Source organism: Phyllostomus hastatus, unplaced genomic scaffold, assembly GCF_019186645.2.
Source record: "Phyllostomus hastatus isolate PE091 unplaced genomic scaffold, TTU_PhHast_1.1 phas_contig_1162, whole genome shotgun sequence".
NCBI lineage: Eukaryota > Metazoa > Chordata > Mammalia > Chiroptera > Phyllostomidae > Phyllostomus > Phyllostomus hastatus.
The window spans coordinates 272907-292120 of record NW_025333537.1 but is presented as its reverse complement, the minus strand read 5'-3'; positions in this window follow the sequence as shown (position 1 = coordinate 292120).

The following is a 19214-nucleotide window of genomic DNA, read 5'->3' as shown; positions in this document are numbered from 1 at the left end:
TCGAGTCTCAGATGGGCCCTTCCCCTTCCTCCCTCTGCCTGCCGACCGACCCTGGGGCTCCCCCGAGCGGCTCTGCCTGGTGTGGTGAACCCCTCCCTCCCGGGAGCTGGGAGCAATAAACCATCTTCTCAACGGCAGTTGGCCATCATCTCCGACCTGCTGGCCTCACCATCCCCAATAAAAACAGAATCCCGGGTATACGTTACAACAGGAGAGAAGACAGGAAGGGAGGAAAAATAGAGGAAGGAGGAGAGAGAAGCCAGAGGGAGAAGGAACTGAGAGAAAGAAGCGGAGATTAAAAGAAGGAGGGAGAGAAGATGGAAGGAAAGAAGGAGAGGAAGGAGATGAGAGGAAGAGAGATTAGGGGGGAAAGCAAGCCGGGAGAGAGATTGTGTGTGTTGGGGGGAGAATGGAGGAGAGGAGATTGCACATGAAAGTTATATTTGAAACCACCAATTTTTTTTTTCATGGCTTGCAGTGTTTACTTTTTGGTGAAATCGAATGTCTGGGTTCATTTAGCCACGGTTGACTCTCTTGACCCTGGACGGCTTGCAAACAGAGAGTGTGAATCAGTGACTCGGAATAGGTCTTCAGAAAATGTTCTTCACTGGCGACACGGTGGGAATTGGGAAAAAGAGAGCGCATTTCAGTCCAAATGCAGAAGTCTGCAGGAAGAGAAGGGCAGGTTTCAACCTGAAACCGGCTACTTCTCGGCTCTGTCCTTAGCCATTAGGGAGGAAGAGACCAAAAGGGCTGTATCGGGCTTGCCTTTTCCTTGCATTAACCTTGGGACAGAGCCGTCAGCTCCGGACACAACCGTGTCCAGAAGAGAGGGTCACTGCTTGGAGGGACGCATAGGCCCAGGGACCCTTGGAGGAGCAACACTCAGTGCTTATGATGGTGGTTGTGGAGTCCTGGTTCTGTCACTTGTTAGCTGTATGACTTAGGGAAGGCATGTCTCTGAGATCGTAATGTTTGCATGTCCAAGTCGGTAAGGTAGTGAGCATTGCTGGGCTTTAGCAAAATTAAGTCTACAAAGAGTTGAGCATAGGAAGGATTGAGGGTGGGAGGTGGGGTGGGGAAAACTGGTGGTGGGGAAATGGAGACAACTATACTTGAACAACAACAACAATAATAATAATAAAATAAAAAAGAGTTGAGCATAGAACATGGCAAAAGAGAGGTGCTTAGTGATAACAGTGGGCGTGGCTGTTTTGTATTGTTCTTTGGTATTTGTATTGTAGATACAGATGTGCTTGTCGGCCCCTGTGTGGCTATGGTCGGGACCCATGATCACCCTGGTCCTGTTGGGACAGAGACTGATTCTAATGTCTGGTCTGGTTCCCCCGGGTGCCAGGACAAGCTCTCTCTCCTTAAGACGGTCCCTCTGGGGGACAGAATGCTGCCCCTGCCCGCCTCCCGGGCCCATCCCCTGACTGGGAAGGGCGAGTGGGGGTACCCACAGCAAGTACTGAGCTTCTACTGCGTTAGCCCCAGGCTAACCACCACTCAAACTGGTTATTTTGTTCGAGCCTCACAGTAGCCTCTGAAGTAGGAGTAATTATGCCCATTTTACAGGTGAAAAGACTGAGGCCAAGAGCATTAGAATAGGTTCCTCAGTGTGATACAGCCAATGAATGGCAGAGCCAAAATTTGAACTTGACTCATGACCTTTTTGCAGTCCCCCCTACCTCCTGAGATGCAGGATTATTACCCCGTGTGGTCACCGCAGAGGAGCGACTGGGGACACAGTGCTTCACACCCGTGTCTGCAGCACAACTGGCTCCACACAGCCAAGTGGTTTTCTTTGAATATTTAAAAAATTGTATTTGATGAAAGGCCCAAACCACTGAAAATTAAGAGCAACCGGAGCAATGCACCTATCTGTCCATCCGTGTATCTGTTTATCTAAAACATGTGCATACATACTACATACATTCACACACACACATATGCACAAGCTAAATGGAGCTGATTAGGTTAAAACCATAGTAAATCTGGCAGACACAGATTAACACGATGGTCAAAACGGTAGGAAATATAGTATTTTGAAAAAGAATAAATCCAGCCAATTACAGATTTATGTTGACGCCAGCACAGTTACCACAGTTTTACAATAATCATTGATCAATCAACGTTGTATGAGAAAACTATAATTTTCACGTGTTGCGCCCTCACCTAAAAGTTTCCTCGTTTGCTTAATTCCCAGAACATAATCCCGTAAATCTTGCTCGCCACGATATTAAGTAGATAATAAGAATGCCATGGAAGATTTGCTTATGGTTTAAAGTACAGTTGCAAATGATTTATAATTAGGGTCAAATCTAAGACAAAACATTATTAAAGTCAGAACCTGCCGTAAATTGACCCGGTCTGCTTGGGTCTTTGGCAATTTATTGGGATTTGTTGACAGCATTTCCTTTAGTGAGCTCCAGGGGGTCAGCTGACAGCAAGGGGAGATATTCATGAATAAGGGGATGCTATGGAAATCACTGGCGTGTCCCTGGTGGCATAAGCCAAGTGGACAGATGTGACTCCATGCACCACTTTCAAAGGCAAAACCCTCAGTGTGGGTTCTCGCGGGCAAGCCAGCCACAGGTGAGGGGCCCAGAACCTACCCTGCCCTCCTGCAGGTGGACACTTTAGAGTATTTCGTTCAAAAATTGATTGGGAATAAGCCCAGCTATGAGAGAGTCATTCATGCAATGTGTGTTTATTGAGCATCTACTATGTGCAGGGTACCGAGGACACAGTGGTCAGCAGTGAGGCTAATGTCCCTGCTTGCACAGAGTATAGTGGGGAAGAGACAGATGAGACCTTTTCCTGGTGGGGGTGGGGAAAAGCTCTGGGGTTTGGGAAGGAAGCTGGGAGGGAACAAAAGAAAATGATTGCTTTGGCTGCTGTTTGGAGAACAGGCTGCTGGGGGAGTGGGAGCAGGGAGGTTGGAGAGAAGGCTTTCCTTCCCTCCAGACATAAAAGGAAGGTGGCTTGGACCAGGAAGTCATGGTAGAGGAGGGGAGAGACGGTTGCACTTGAACAAGTTGTGTAGTTGGGTTGGTTAGACTGGTTGGCAAATTGGTCATTGGATCTGACAAGGAGAGTCCTAGGGGTCTGGCCTGAGCAGCTGGGTAAACGGCAGTGTGGTTTCCTGAGATGGGGAGGACTGGGGTGTGGTTACAGGTCGGAGAAAGGCTGCTGTGGCATCAAGACTCTGACGAAGTACGTGTGAGGTTCCAGATGCGGTCAGTGTCCAGGTGGGGCTGTCACGGGGGCAGGCCGACGTGTGAGTCTGGTGTTCAGCAGAGAGGACAGGCTGCAGACATAGAGTTTGAAGGCATTGGTCCAAGGGTGTTTCCGAGGCCATGAGCTCCCCAGGAACTGAGGACAGTTAGGGAAACCCTGCGGGCTGGGCCCTGGGGCCTGCAACGTTTAGACCTTGGGGGAAAGGAGAAGCCCACGTATAATGCCTTGACCTATGAGGAAATCCCAAAGAAGGCGGGGCCCTGGGAGTGGAACAAACCAAGGGCAAGGCCACCCACTCTGTCAAAGACAGCCAGGAGGTCAAGTGAAGTGAACTGTGGGTCCCGACCTCTGGCTTTGGAAACATGGTGGTCACTGGCCACCTGGACTGCAAGAGTTCTGAATTCTTGGACCACACCTGGACGTCTCGTCACCAACCTTCACTGACAGACACGCCTAGTCAGTGAATGGTATCAAGATGATAGATAGCATTCGAGGTATCAAGACGGCTTCATTTTTTTGGAGACACGTCTTTGAGGAGTGTTCTTCACGGAATCACAGCAGCCTAGGCGTGAGCATGGGAGGCACTTCTTCCAGGGAACACCGAGGACATCTGCTTCTTTTGAACAATTGGCTAAGTCATCCTTCTTTAAGCTCCTGGATTCCTGTTTCCTTCCTTGCTTTGGCCGCAGTTGCCTGGCGCCTGCAGAGTGACGGCATTTTGTGGCCGAACTTACTCTTAGCTGTGTCTTATTTTTTTATTCTCGTATCCCCATTGTCCAGGTTATCTTGCCTATTTTATGATAATGCTCTCCTGATGTGTGTATTTCCCTCTAATATGTGTATTTTTGGTGCGTAATCGCGGCAAGTCTTTTCAGAGCTATAAGATGGGTAAACAGTGGAGCAAATGCCAAATGCTATGGCTGTTTCGTAGATGGCACTTTGGGCTTTGACTAAGAAACGTTACACATCGTGATGGAGAAGAAATAGACCTGGACATGGAGCCAGGAGATATTTATTTGATCCTGGCAAGTCGATGACCCTCTCTGAGCTTCAGCGTCTCTCCCCATGAAACGCAGGGGTCAGATTAGCTCAGGGTCGGCGACCAAGGGGCACATGTGCATGACCACCACTCAGCCCCACAGGAGGCGTCAAAGGTGGGAAGACATTGTGGGAAAGCTCTGCAATAATTGTAAAGTATATCCTAGCATTTGTCATCGAATCTATCTACCAAGAATGACTTTTGGGCCACACCTCCTATCTATTTAAAATGAGAGCTCGGAATCTTGGGATATAAATCCTGCTACAAATCCAAGTGTGAGTGCTTGTTCCTGGAGATAGTGATTTGTCTTCTTTGGGGATAAGCAAACGGTTTTCATTTCCACAACCTTTAAAACATTTTTATTGTGTTTTCCTCCCAAATAGAAATCAAAGCATGATCCAATATTTATTGGATATATTTAAATTACCCTTCATAAGTTTGGGGGGAAAGCCCTTTTCTTAATGGACAACCCGAGTAAGTAATTTTTAGTTAGTTGATTGATTAAAGAAATCCCCCGTCACTGAGTGGTGACTCGGACACCTAAGTCTCCCTTGAACACACAGTCCCAAGCGTTTCCCTTCTCAAACCCCTACCGGGTAGCTGGTTTTATTATTTCTGTTTTACAGCTGAGAACATTTCAGCTCAGACGGATGAAGTAACTAGACCAAAGTGTTTTCGGAAACTTTCTTCAGTGGTCTCTCTGATGTCATTGAACCCTAATCGTGAAATTCTTATGAGAACTCTGGTGTCCTACCTTTGTTTCTGAAACAGCAATGAGAAGCTGATAGTGGGTGGCTTCAGTAGACAGGCTTCTCTCTCGGAGGGCAGGCGATAGTTCCCACAAGTATCTCCTTCACCATTTAGTCACCACTCCACCCTGCGAGGTGGGGGCTGTCACGGAACCCCTTTCGCGGATGGGAAGATGCAGGCTTTGCAAGCCGTGCCTTGGCGGGGGTCACAGGATTTGAGGCTTGTCCGTGGGACTACACATGCTCTCTTTGTGATAAACCGCTCTCGGGATTAAGCAGAAGCAGACATCACCCCTTTTTCAGAAACAAAAATGAACAGACAAGCTGATTTTGGGGATTTCCAAATGTGGACCCTTTTAAAATTCACAGGCACAGATGCTGGGGGTGGAGGGAGGGACGCCTGGCCAGCAGGAAAAGACGTGGTGTCAGACGGCTGTTTGCATATGGTGATCCTGGTCTCCTTTAGCGGGGGACAAGTGGGTTACCAGGCTCTGCAGGCAGAAACGGGTTATTTTTAGGAATCCACTCTGGGCCGGGCACTCCTGACAATCAATATTTCCCGAGTCAATGATGAATGAATGAAGCAATGGTCACTCTGCGCTTCCCATTCCGTATTGTCAGACCAGACTCTGGCAAATGTCCTGGATGCTGCATCTTTCAAAAACCCCTTTGCAGCACGACGGAGTCTTGAACGCGGTTTGTGCTCTGCCCTCCAGAGCTCCGGAGGCGCTCACCGCCCCCCCTCCGCCTCCACCCATTTCTGCCTTTGGAGCTGCATGGGGGGGATCTGCTGTAGCAGCAGGAACCGGCTGACAACACAATTCTTCCTGTTCCCTGGAAAAGCCTTTATTTTGCTTTGTTGTGCACTTGAAAGTGAGCATGCACAAAACTGTCAAGAAAGGCTCCTTCAGGCTGAGCTGTCTGGGCCGCAGGGAGGTTGGGCTGGGCGCGGGAGAGGGGAGGGAGCCAGCCTTGGGGGGCAGCGAGGCTGGATCGGGGTCCGTCTCTGTGGTGTGACCCTGGGCAGGTCATTGGTGCTCACTGAACCCAGGTCCGACTGTCTTTCAAATCAAGGAAGCTGGAAGAGGTGCGGTCGAGGTCTTTTCTAGGTCAAAAACCTGTGTTTAGGAGTAAGTTCACAAACAGTGCCTTGCATGAAACAGAAGCAGAATAAACCCTCACTGTTCTGATTTCAAAAACAACCGCTCCTGGTCCTTTTCTGAGTGCATTTTTGGAGGGGGGCGAGAGAGAGTACTGGGCCCCACACTTTGTGGTAGGGGAGGGGAGGGTGATGCAAGGTGATAAAAGAAAGACTTGAAGATAATGAGACACGCAGCAACTTCCCCCAGAGCTGTTTCTGGTTCTCGAGGCAAGGGGGAAAAAAAAAGTGGGGAGGGGGGCGGGGAGAAGCATTTATTTTGGAGCTGTATCGGAAGCAGAAGTGTCAGCTGGCTGAAATGCCGCCTTCTCCTGCCGGCTAACCGTGTGCGCGACAGCCCACACATCCAAATGAGGCAGCGATTAGACCGCTTGCCTCTGAAGATGGATTTCTTGGTTGGGGGAGCGGGGCGGGGGGCAGGGCTGGCGTAGAGGGGACTGCAACATTAGGCTTTGGCAAGTTAATTAGGGTTCAGGAGTCCAGCGAGTGGGGAGAGAGGCTGGATTTGCATAAAGCCCATTTACATAATGTTCTTCACAAATTGTGCAGCCAGAAGGCTGCTGGGCTGGCAGGGAGGGGGGAGGCGGTTACATGCTTACATGCTGGAGGTGGCAGCAGCAGCCCAAGGGGGCAAGGCAAGACCCAAGACGGGTCGGCCCTTGCCTCCATCCTGCCCTGTTCTGTCTCCACCATCGGCCACCCTATAGTAGCCTTCCCCCAGGCTTCCTGACTGCATCTCCCCCCTACACCCCCTTGCCCTGCCCCATCTACCTAACCCAGTGTAGTCAGAGAGATTTCTAAAGTGTCTCCATGTTCATAGCTCTCCTTTGCTTAAAACTCTTCTGCGACTTCCCAGAATTAAGCCCCAACTTATTAGCCAGTCTTTTGGTCCCCCCTTAGGTTCTGCCCCTTCCCCCGACCTGACCCCGTCTTCCCTCTTGTTCCCTCCTCCTCCCTACCCACGCTCAGTCCCGCTGAGTGACTTGGGTCCCTGCAGTCGCTATGCTCTCACATGCCCATGCTCCTGCTGTCACCTGTCTTGGAATGTCCATCCCACGAATTCCAGCCTCTCCATGGCAAGCCCCCGCCCCCTTGTTCCAAAGGCCAGCTCTCGAGGCATTTCCTGTACCCTTCTCAGGTGGCCTAAAAGTCCCCTTTCATGTGGCCAGATCCAATCACACGGTGTCAGCCTGACTCAGGAGAAGGTCTCTTTCCCCGTTAGGCTGTGACCTCTCCGGGAAAGACATTTGCTTGGCACACCTCTGCATCCAGCTGGGTGGAAGCATGCACACAGTAGGTGCCCAATAAATGTTGATTGGATGAATGAAATGGGTCATCTCAGCCAGAGGTTCCAGTTTTCCTCAGAGGAGTCAGCCCAGCCCTTTACTTTCTCTGGGGTTCACTATTCCCCTTCTTTCTCGCCATGGTCGTCATCAGCCCATCGGTGTTAGGAGCCACAGTGGTTGAGGGGAAGTCACCAGGAGGACGTGGTGGCCTCTGAGCTGAACCCCCATTGTGCTTAGGGTCATCAAAGGCAGACAAAGGAGGAAAGGGCTCCCCAGGCTGGGCAAACAGCACGTGCCAAGGCAGGGCAGCCAGAGGGTGTATGGCACTTCTGGAATGTGGGAAGGGGGTTGAGTGGGCTGGAGCCAGGGAGGAAACTGGAAAAATACGGTGCGTCTTGCATTCTGAGCTCATGAGGATCTGGTAGATTCTTGCAAACCAAAGAAGGTTTGTGACCAAGGAGAAGAAAGCAAACAGTTGTATCTACCGAGCACCTACTAGGTGGCCACTAAACATGTGATTGCGTTCAACAGCCATGCACAGTAGGTAGTGCTCTCCCTCTCATTAGCAGCTGGGAGGACAGGCACGCTGCAGTCACAGCCGGTGGGTGGTCGGACAGGACTTGGAACCCTCGTTTCCTGTCCCAAGGAGCCTTGTGAATCTGATTTATTTATGTTTTTGAGGAATATGGAAAAGAGAAGGGAAAGAGAAGGGAGAGGCAGAGAGAGAGAGAGAGAGAGAGAGACAGCGAGGGGGTTAGGCGGGTGGATTGCCACAGACAGAGAGAAGGCAAGGAGAAAAATCAAGGGGAGACGGCTCGGAAGATCGGAGGAGAGGAGGACATTCACGGACGACAGTCGCGCTGGAGAACATCAGGCGTGCTTCCTGCTCTAAGACGGACCATCTGCCGGAGCTGTCTGGGACGGGGCTCGGGACCTGCCGTCCAGTACAACAGCCACTGAGTGGCTACTGCCCACTGGAGATGTGGCAAGTGTGACTGAGGAACTGTATTTAAAAACAATCCTAACCCAAGAAGAGGTCTCTATTGATTTTAGAGAGAGAGAAAGGGAGAGAGAGGAAGGGGGAGAGAGAGAGAGAGAGAAACAGTGATGTGAGAGAGAAACATCGATCGCTTGCCTCCTGTAGGTGCCTCAGCTGAAGATCAAACCTGCAACCTACATGTGTGCCCTGACTGGGATCGAACCTACGACCTTCCAGTGCGTGGGCCAACACTCCAACCATCTCAGCCCCACCAGGGCAAGGTGTGAAGAACTGAATTTTAATTGCATTTAAATTTAGATTAGAGTAGCCTTGTATTTACGTTACTTTAAATTTAAATGGGAAGAGCCCTATGAAGTAGTGACTAGAGTATGGGGCAGTGTGGCTTTAAGAGAATCCTTTTTTTTTTTTTTTCCACCCAAGACTGGCTGGGGTTTTCTCAGGTCCTTCTGGGGCTCCTTGTCTGCGACTCCGTTCTGAGCCAGGCATCCCTGACATTTCTTTATCATATTCCTGGACATCCCGCCCACACCGAGGTTTAATTTTAGCTGATTCTCTCTCAAGGACAAAGTATATATTTTTATTTTAATTTATGTCGCCTGAACCGTTTCCAAGTTTTACTTTTAGAACCTGTCAATATTAGTGACATGTGGCATCTTAGGTACTTTTCTGCTGGTGGGGCCTAAATTTATTGTCATTTTATGTCACTCGGCAAAATGCACAAAATGCCAGAAGTGTTATAAACAGGGACGATTTATGTCCGGGTTGGGGTGAGGTTAAGAGAATGAATATAATCCATTTTTTTCCACGGACTTTTATGCGAGCGTGCTGGCCAGCAGGTGCGCATTTGACACTTGGTGGGAAGCCTCTTCCAAGAAACAGGAGGTGGCACATGAAGACGGAGCCCAGTGACTGCTGCTCACGACTAATCAGACTGACCGCCCCATGCCCTCGTGGGTGGATACTGGCCCCTGGTCCCGGTCACCGAGTGTGGGGCTGTGGACCCACTATGTGCTCAATGAAAGCTTCTGGAAAAAAAAGGTGGAGAAAGGGAATGAGACACAAATGGGCATTCTAACAACTCCACCGTTCCAACTTCGTGAGAGCGGTCTTTTGGAAACCTTGCCCTTTTCTGCTCAAAACCTTTCAGTAGCTCCCGCGTGCCCTGGAGTTCCAGCACATGAGGTCTTTCATGATGTGGCACCTGAGGGTTGTCTCTGGCCTCTGCTTCTCTGATTGGTTCCAGGGCTCTGGAAGGTTCATATTGTTACTCTTTGCCTCTGCATGCGCTCGTCCTGCAGCTGGAAGTGCTTCCCCTGCTCTTCTTGGTCACCCTTCCGTGCCTGGCTCCAAGTCCTGTGCCCTTTCCAATGCCCACCCCTCCACCCACCCCCCATGCCCCACCACAAGAGAGTTGATTGCTCCCTCTTTGGGGAATCTCCTGTCCTTTACACACACACCCTTATTGAAGGACTCTTCGTGTTGACTTGCTTGCTTTGCATCTGCTGCCCCCAAAGATAATGCACTACTGGAGGGTGTAGGGTCTGGGGAGCTCCATTCATCCTATCCCGGGCCTGGATCTGCTGTGTCAGTTTCTACCATCCACCCGCTTTCCAATTTCCAGACTATATGACTATTGTTTTTCCTTCATTTTCCCTGTCCGTACGCGCATAAGCCTTTTAAGATTCCTTTATTGTAATTTTATTGGGTTTTATGGAGGGAAATATATTGGAGGGGTGAGTTCAATCTGCCATCTTACTGAAAGTCAATAGCACATGAAAGAACAGTTCTCTCTGTTAGACTTTGAGCAAATCGCTTTTCTTCCTTGGGTCTCTAATTCTTCAACTATGAAATGAGAAAGTTGGGCTGGATGAGAGCTGGGGTGCAGCCAGAGATGGAGAGGGGGGACAGTGCTGGTCAGACGTGCCTGGTGGGCCACAGGCAGGGGCTGGGATCTAATGTGACAGCGGCCCCTTCCTGTGACCCCTCATTATTACCAGAGCCACCCCACCTGTGCTGCTAACTGTCCTGCCACCGCTTGGGTCCTGCCTCCCAAACTCCCAGGCTGGTGGCAGGTTCTGAGTTTCCCCCTTATTCAGCCATAGTGACAGTTACTGACACGGGTCCGGTCTGCAGCTGACCCAGAGCTCTAACCCTACGTAATGGAAGTCTTGGGCCAACCCAGGGGGACATCTGGAATCCCATTTTGCAGATGAGAAATCGGAGGCTGAGAGAATGAATGGAAGGGAACTCAACTAAAGTCATGGGGGCAAGGCAGTAAGTAGGCAAATTCCAATCTTGGTTTGATTGACCCTCGACCTTTATGTGTCCAGCATCCTGCCCATGGTGGACATTCAGCCAACATTTGTTTGGAGTGGGAGGTGTGACCCATCCCTTGGATTGGGTCATCCAGGAGCACAGTTACAGTCATAAAGGGCAAGAAGCATCATTTAAAAGCTGATTATACGTCGGTAGCATGAAAGTTTCAAGGTTCATCTGTATTATATAGCATATGTCAGTACTTCATTCCTTTTTACGGCTGAATAATATTTCATTCTATGGATGAATACACCACATTTGTTTTTCCATTCACCTGTTGATGGACATTTGAGTTGTTTCTTCTCTTTGGATATTGTGCGTTGCTATAAATATTCATGTGTGAGTACTCATCTGGTGCCGAGTGAGGGAAGCCAGACCCCAAATGTCACACAGCTTGTGGAGATTCCATTTACCTGCAACATCCAGGGCGAGTAAGTCCACGGTGGCAGAAAGCAGATCAGTGGTTGCCGGGGTCTGGATAGAGGAGGAAAAAGGGGGTGACTGCTTAATGGGTGAGGGGCTTCTTTCTGGGGCGATGAAAACGTTTTGCAGTGAGGGGTGATGGTTGCACGACACAGTGCAGTTACTGAATGCCATTGAGAGACACACTTCAAAAGGGTTAATTTTGCGATAGGTGAATTTCACCTCAATAAAACAATGACTGAAAATGTCACTCAAGCAACAGTCAAGGAGACAGACCTACTGTGTGTTTGGTGATAGGGTCTCCATTTAAAAACGTATATAGTTGGCATTTGGGAAAGATTTGTGGCCTAGATTCACGAATTGACAAGTGGGCTGTTTCTATCTTCGGCCAAGTCTGGTCCCCCGAGCGACGGCATCAGCAACCCCTGGAGCTTATTAGAAATGTTGAACCCTGGTCCTGCTCCCCACCTATTGAGTGTGCAAAGCACACGGTCACCTCCTGAGCCCACTCCCTCAATCTTCCCTTCTAATCACTGGCGGGAGAAATGGCGCAAGGGATTGAGGATAAATCCCCTTGGAGTCTGCTGTCACTGCATAGAACTCGAGGTTGATCCATGTCCGTCTGTCTCCCTCTTCTCCTTCTCGCTCTGGCTTTCTCTCTCCCTCTCTCTCCCCTCCTTCTGTCCCCCTGCTCCCTCCCTCTCCCGTGCTTCCCCCACTCAGCTGAGCTCCTACCCTCCTGCACTTTCTGAATTGATTTTTCTCACTCATCTTGGCAGGTTAGTAATCACCATTCTCAGCAGAAATTCCTTCCATTTCATTACACTGGGGGAGAAATACCGGGCAGCCGGGGGTGGGGTAGGGGCTGTGTTTCTTTTTGCTCCCGTCTCTGTGGCAGGTGGGGTGGGAGAATTTCCGTACTGGGCCCCCCTGAGGAAGGAAGGAGGTTAGTAGTGTGAAGTGGACTGGAGACCCCTTCGTTGCTCCTTTCAGCCCCCAGGTCCCACTCCACCTTTCAGGGCCCCTGCCTTCCTCTGTCCTCAACCAGCCCTCACGTTTTGAGGGTTTCCCTGTGTTGTAGAGCCCATGGCTGTGCATTGTTCCAGTTGGTCATCACGACACTTCTGAGAGCTTGGAATTGTCCCCTCCGCTTACAGTTGACCATAGTGAGGGTTGGAGATATGGAGCCACTTGCAAGACACCTGGAAATTTGAAGCAGACCTCCAGGTTCTGGTAGTGGTGTCCTGGGCTGCAGAGCCAGTTTATGAAGCGATCACCCCATCCACCTCTCTGCTGTGGTGTGGTCGTAGCAGAAAGAGCTTGGCATCTGGGGTTCCATGGACCTGGGTTCCAATCCCAGCTCTGCCACTTACAAGTCATGCTGCTCTGGGCAAATTGCACCAACTCCTGGTCCTCTCCTCTCCTGTCCAATGGGGATGGGGTGGAGCCGGCAGATCACAGCTGCTAAGGCTAGGAGCTTTTTTTTTTTTTAAAGATTTTATTTATTTATTTTTAGAGAGAAAAGGGAGGGAGATAGAGAGAGAGAGGGAGAAAGAGAGAGAGAGAAACATCAATGTGCAGTGGCTGGGGGTCATGGCCTGCAACCCAGGCATGTACCCTGACTGGGAATCGAACCTGTGACACTTTGGTTCGCAGGCCGTGCTCAATCCACTGAGTTACGCCAGCCAGGGCTCGGCTAGGAGCTATATAATGCAAACCCGGGCGTCTCCCTCAGCAGCTATGGGACCTAGCGCAGGCCGTGTCACCTCCCTGGGGCTCCATGCCCCCATCCTTAGAGAATGTTTAGGACTGACACCCGCCTCTGTGGATTGCGGCAAGGATTACTCGAGCTAGCTTTTAGCACATGCCTGGCACACGAGCCAGTACTTAATAAATACCTTCAATTAAAAAACTTCATTATATTTCATGGACTCTGAGACGCTATCAGAATGGCAAGAGGTACCCTGAACTGAGAAGATGCTAGACTGTGCAGCAACAGTGTGCTCGGAATCAAAAACACCCCCTGCGTGTGATGCCTGCTCCGTGTGACACATACGCGAGGCATCTTTTATACATTTTCCCACTGGATCCTGACGATATTCCTAAAAGGTGGGGTTAATTCTTCCCATTACACAGGTGAGAACACTGAGGCTCAGGGTGGAAAAGCCACTTCCTCTAAGTTACACAGTTTGTAAGGAGTGAAGCTGGAATTGGCTACCCAATTTAAAGCCTAGATGGAAAAATCCCAGGTGTGATCCTGTTATGCCAACCACAGAATTCCGGTCATGTGTATAGGACGAAAAATGGAGGAAAATGAATAATAATAATAATGTTATTAATAATAATGTCTACCATGCATTGGGTACCTCTCATGTGCCGGGCACTGGGTTAAGGGATCTACATTTAATCCTGGCAACAGCTCTCGATTATAATCCCCATTTTATAGATGAGCAAACCGGGGCTCAGCGTGGCGAAGCAACTTACCCTAGGTCACACGGCTGGGGAATGGGGAAGCTTACAGGCTCCAGAGTTGACTTCTTAACTTTTAACCTGAAATTGGAAGCTGCTCACCTTGGTTGCAGCGAGCTTAGCTGCAGGGAACCTCTCGACCCTCCCTGGGGCCCCCTACCTTCCTGGGCTGCAAGCTGGGAGTCCATTAGGTTTTCCCCACTTCTCTGTGACTAGTCTGTCTTCCGCCCTTCTCCTTGTCTGTCGGAGCCAGGGCTGGGGCGGCAGGCGCAGAGGAGAGAGTGTACGGTATGCAGATCGCCCCATTAAAATTTCATGCGAATTCAAAAATTCAGTGTTGACTCCAGTGACGCAAATAGGTATGAAAATTCCGAGGAAGGCACACTCATTGTTACCGAAATCAAATGGTTGAACGGCCACTAATGAGGCAGACAAGCAGCCTTGCTCACCCTCTGAGGATTGGGGGAGACGGGAGGAGCGATTGTGCTACATTATTCATACCCTCTTGTTTGAGCTTCAAATCTCAAGGAGGCTCTGGAAGGGGAAGGGAGAGAGGGCAGAGGCGGCAGAGGGGGTGGCGGGAAGACGGCCCCACTCTGTCAGCTGCAGTCGGCCGGGTGACTAATTGACAACCAGGCACAGAGCCCCTTCCCCCAGGGTGCCCCTCTCTTCCAGCTCTCATTCTTAGCTCCGGCCCGCGAGCACCTGCCACGGGACCCAGATTTCCTCCATCAGTGACTGTGCGTGTCACTGTGAGATGCGGAGGGGAGGGGGGCCTGGTGTCTGGTTCTGGCTCTGTGTGAGCTCGGGCAGGCGGCTATACCTCTCTGAGCCTCAGTTTCCTCCCCTGTAAAACAGGGAAGCCACTGGGCAGTTCTTCCATGTACTCTGGGAGGAGGCAGCATTTCTGAGGTTTAGATGCCAAATCGCAGCACTTCCCAGATCTGAACAAACGTGCATAGGGATCCTGGAGGATCCTGTTGGAATGTGGTCTCTGATTCAGTAAGCGGAGGGGCGCGGGGACTGAGCTCCTGCATTTCCAACCAGCTTCTTGGTGAGGTAGATGCTGCTGGTTTGGGAACCATCCTTTGAGCCGGGAGCCAGGTCATAATAACAGAGTGGTACTTGGCAGGGACAATCCTATCCTCTGATCTGAAGCCCCTCTGAGCGTTAGCTCCCATTTGTACGACACAATGCTTATCCTTGAACTTTAGTTTGATTGGTTGAGTCCAGGCACCTGTAGTTTTATCGCCCACCCCCTTTGTTCTTATATGCAGTCAGATTGTTGCAGTTATTGTTAATACTCCTCTATTGTTTATTGCCCTCATATTTCCAGGTCATTTTGCAAGACCCCTTCTCTCTCAGTTCCCCTTCAGCATCCAATGCCACCATCTACTAGATGCTCAGATGCACATATTTCTCCCTTTTCATTGATCAAAAATTTTTGCAAGGAAGAGCCTAAAGAAGCAATCATTTGCTCTCTGAGTGGGGAGAGATGTCACACCCCAGGGCACTGAACTCTCTCCAGGGCCAGCACCTCCTTTCAGGTTGGTCTCAGGATGCACTTGGGGCCCATTCTCTGGGGAGGGAGTAGGATTAAGTTGAGGGCCACCTGGGCAGCCACTCCTTCTGCGCTTTCTGAGTTTGCTGTTTGATCACGCTGCTGACACGTTGCCTCAAAGTAGGAACCAGACTCCAGAGGAGCTGCGAAGGGGAAGCCAGCTTGCCAGGGAATGGGCTGATGATCTTGGAATGTGCAATCCCACCGCGGACCACGCACCCAGCATAATTAACAAACAGGTTCCTGAGTACTCTCTGCACTTTGTAATTATTACTGGGCCATAAAAAGCCCTTCTCCCTCCTGCCAACGTTATCTTAGTAAACGTTATGAGCGCTCATGAGGTTAATGCAGGGCTGTAAATCCGCAGTGGGTCGAACAAGTGAGACTTGAGGAACTGTTCATAAATCTATGGGAATGGCTCCACTTTGTTTACTTAATAAAATATTATTTCATAGAAATGCACAGGGCATTGCAGGGTCTGCACCTGAGTGGGTGTGCGTGTCGGGGGCAGGGGGGAGGTGAGGTCTGCAGAGGACATTGGGTGCTGGCACACAGGAGGATCACAGGGTCTTGGGAAGCGCCAGGGAACCCGCATGGTCTATTATCACACCAGCCATTCTGAACTCAGTACCCACTCCACGTAGAGACAGCCTGTTCTCTAGGAACTTTTTAATGGGCCTTGTCAATATTTGAAAGGGTGCTGCAAAGCCCAGGACATGTGTAACGCTGTTTGCACAACATGAATACCTCCCCGAGACAATCTTCTGGGATTTGTCAGGGGCACGCTGCCCATGTTGGGCTGATAAATCAACAAGAAGTCAGGCTTCCTTATACGATGTGGAATGAAATTCTAAAAGCGTGGGCACTAGAGTAACCAGACGAGGGTTTTTACACCAGAGTCACCACTTGCCAGGAAGATGGCCTTAAGGATCGCCTCTCTGGCCTCAGTTTCCTTCTCTGCACCAGGGAGGTCATAATCTGGGCACTAGGAAGTGCAGACACGCGATGCAGAGGGACGAGACTGGAGGCCCAAGATGGCTTTCTCTGCTCTCTCATTCACCTGCAAGTCTGCAGCTTTGCAGTAACTCTGAGCTGCCTTGTTTAATTACCTTTGGCTGAAGGTCATCTACAGGACTCCCATTCTTTTGTTTTTAATTGACCGGGCCCCAACCTGGAAATAAAAGGCAGTGGGATGGGATCAATGGAAACAGCAGAGATGCTGCAAAACCTGGAAGGGGCATTCCTGACTGATGGGGATTCGCATCCCTGAGTCCCTGTGCTGGGTGTGAAGTCACTCACTGAAGCAGTCAGGCAGTAGGATGTAGCGGTGAGGACCACGGACCTGGGAGACCTGGGTTCAAGCCCTGACTCTATCACTTAAGTATATGAGGGATGTCTATATTCAAGTACTTTAATCCTTGGATTCCTGTGAAATGATCGTAGCATCTCTCGCTCAGAGCATTATGTGAGCTCATGTAGATAAACAGTATCTATAGACTTGGCATGGTGTACAAGCTCAATAAATAACGGATAGGTGAGTAGTGGAGGAAACAAGAGAGAGGCGGAAATGAGCATGGCCCACCTCTTTGAGTGTTCCCAGGACTGTTCTAGGATTAAAACTGGAAAGTCTATGTCCTGGGAACTCCATTCATCTGAGAAAATCTGGATGGTTGTTGCCCTAGAAGGAATGGATAAGTCAATATTTGAAGCTCTCTAAACTCTGGGTTTAATTTGGCCACAGCTATTGATGCTTTAATAACAGCTGGCTGATTGTGGAGGCTTCGTCTTAAAGACACTAATATCCCAAGGCTAATTGCTGAGAGTTTGATTAGCCCAGGGGCTCTCATTACAATCACTTGAGGAGCTTTCCAAACACACCAATGACAGGGCCTCCCCTCAGACCAGGGTTCCTCACCACTATTGATAGATTGGGCTGGACAGTTCTTTGTGGTGGGGGCTGTGGTGTGCCTTGTGGGATGTTGAGCATCATCATCCCTGGCCTTTACCCTGAAGATGCCAGTAGCAATGTTCCAGACTTGTGACAATCAAAAGTGTCTACTGGGTGAGTGTGTGTGGGAGGCAGGTACAGAATCACTCTTGGTGGAAAACCATTGTCCAATTCGAGAATCTGGGTGTTGGGTAGAAACCAAGATTGGGTATTCTGTGTTAAGACCCCTGCCCCCAGCTGACTGGAGCATTAGGCCAGGGCCATGGTTATTGTGAGTGTGGGTGGATGCTGATATCCAAGGGGAACTTTGGAAGGGGCTGGAGTTGACCTGAAGTTTGGCCCGACATGACCGTGGGGGAGAGTTGATAGGCAAAGACCTCATGTAATAAAAGAGGTGCTGAATTCCTGCCCCCAAATATGTCTCTCTTCCCAACTGCCACACAGCCCAGATCTCACCACTACACACGAGTTCCTTTAGGAAGTTTCCTGTTTGTGTTCTTTAAGATACTTTATGACTTCCTCATGGTGGAGGCTGTGCAGGTCCTCAAAATGCTTTTTTTTTGTTTTTTTTTTTAAAGTATTCCCCTCAGCCCTGTACCTCCCCTTCCACCATCACTACCCACTTTATTTTATGTCCATGGGTTACACATGGAAGTTCTTTGGCTTCTCCATTTACCATACTATTCTCAACCTCCCCCTGTCTATTTTGTACCTATCAGTTATGCTTCTTATTCCCTGCCTCCCTCACCCCGCTGATAACCCTCCATGTGATCTCTATTTCTGTGAATCTGTTCTGGTTCTACTGTTTGTTTAGTTTGTTTTTGTTTTTTTTTAGGTTTGGTTGTTGATAGCTGTGAGTTTGTTGTCATTTTATTGTTTGTAGTTTTGATCTTTTTTTCTTAGATAAGTCCCTTTAACATTTTGTATAAGGGCTTGCTAATGATGAACTCCTTTAACTTGACTTTATCTGAGAAGCACTTTATCTGCCCTTCCATTCTAAATGAAGGCTTTGCTGGATAGAGCATCTTGGATGTAGGTCCTTGCTTTTCATGACTTGGATATTTCTTTACAGCCCCTTCTTGCCTGCAAGATTTCTTTTGAGAAATCAGCTGACAGTCTCATGGGAACTCTTTTGTAGGTAATTCTCTCCTTTTCTCTTGCTGCTTCTAAGATTCTCTCCTTATTTTTAATCTTGGGTAATGTAATTATGATGTGCCTTGGTGTGTGCTTCCTTGGGTCCAACTTCTTTGGGACTGCCTGAGCTTCCTGGACTTCCTGGAAGTCTATTTCCTTTGCCAGATTGGGGAAGTTCTCCTTCATTATGTGTTCAATTGCTTGCTCTTCCTCTTCTGGCACCCATATGATTCGGATGTTGGAACATTTAAAGTTGTCGCAGAGATTCCTAAGCCTCTCTTCAAGTTTTTGAATTCTTGTTTCTTCATTCTGTTCTGGTTGAATGCTTATTTCTTCCTTCTGCTCCAAACCATTGATTTGAGACTCGGTTTTCTTCCCTTCATTGTTGGTTCCCTGTATACTTTCCTTTGTTTACTTTTCATAGTCTTCACTTTTCCCTCTGTTTTGTGACCATCCTCAACCATTTTTGTGAGCATCATGATTATCGGTGTTTTGGACTCTGCATCTGATAGGTTGGCTATCTCTTCATCAGTTAGTTGTATTTTTCCCAGAGCTTTGATCTGTTCTTTCATTTGAGACATATTTTTTTGTCTCCACATGTCTGTAAGGGGCAGGGCCTTAGGTATTCACCAGGGCGGGGCAACCCACATCACTGCGTTGTGGCGCTGTGTGTGGAGGAGAGGTCCTAGAGGGAACAAGGCTGCTTTCTCCACTCTTGGCTGGCTTTCAGTCACTTCCCCCTCTACCCACAAGCAAATCAGGCCCTTCCGGTGCTGATTCCTGGGTGGGTGGGTGTGTGTACATTCTAGGACCCTGTGGGTCTCTCCAACAAACTCTCCTGGGTGGCTGGGAGTTTCTCCAGCTGCCTCAATATCTACAGGTTTTTT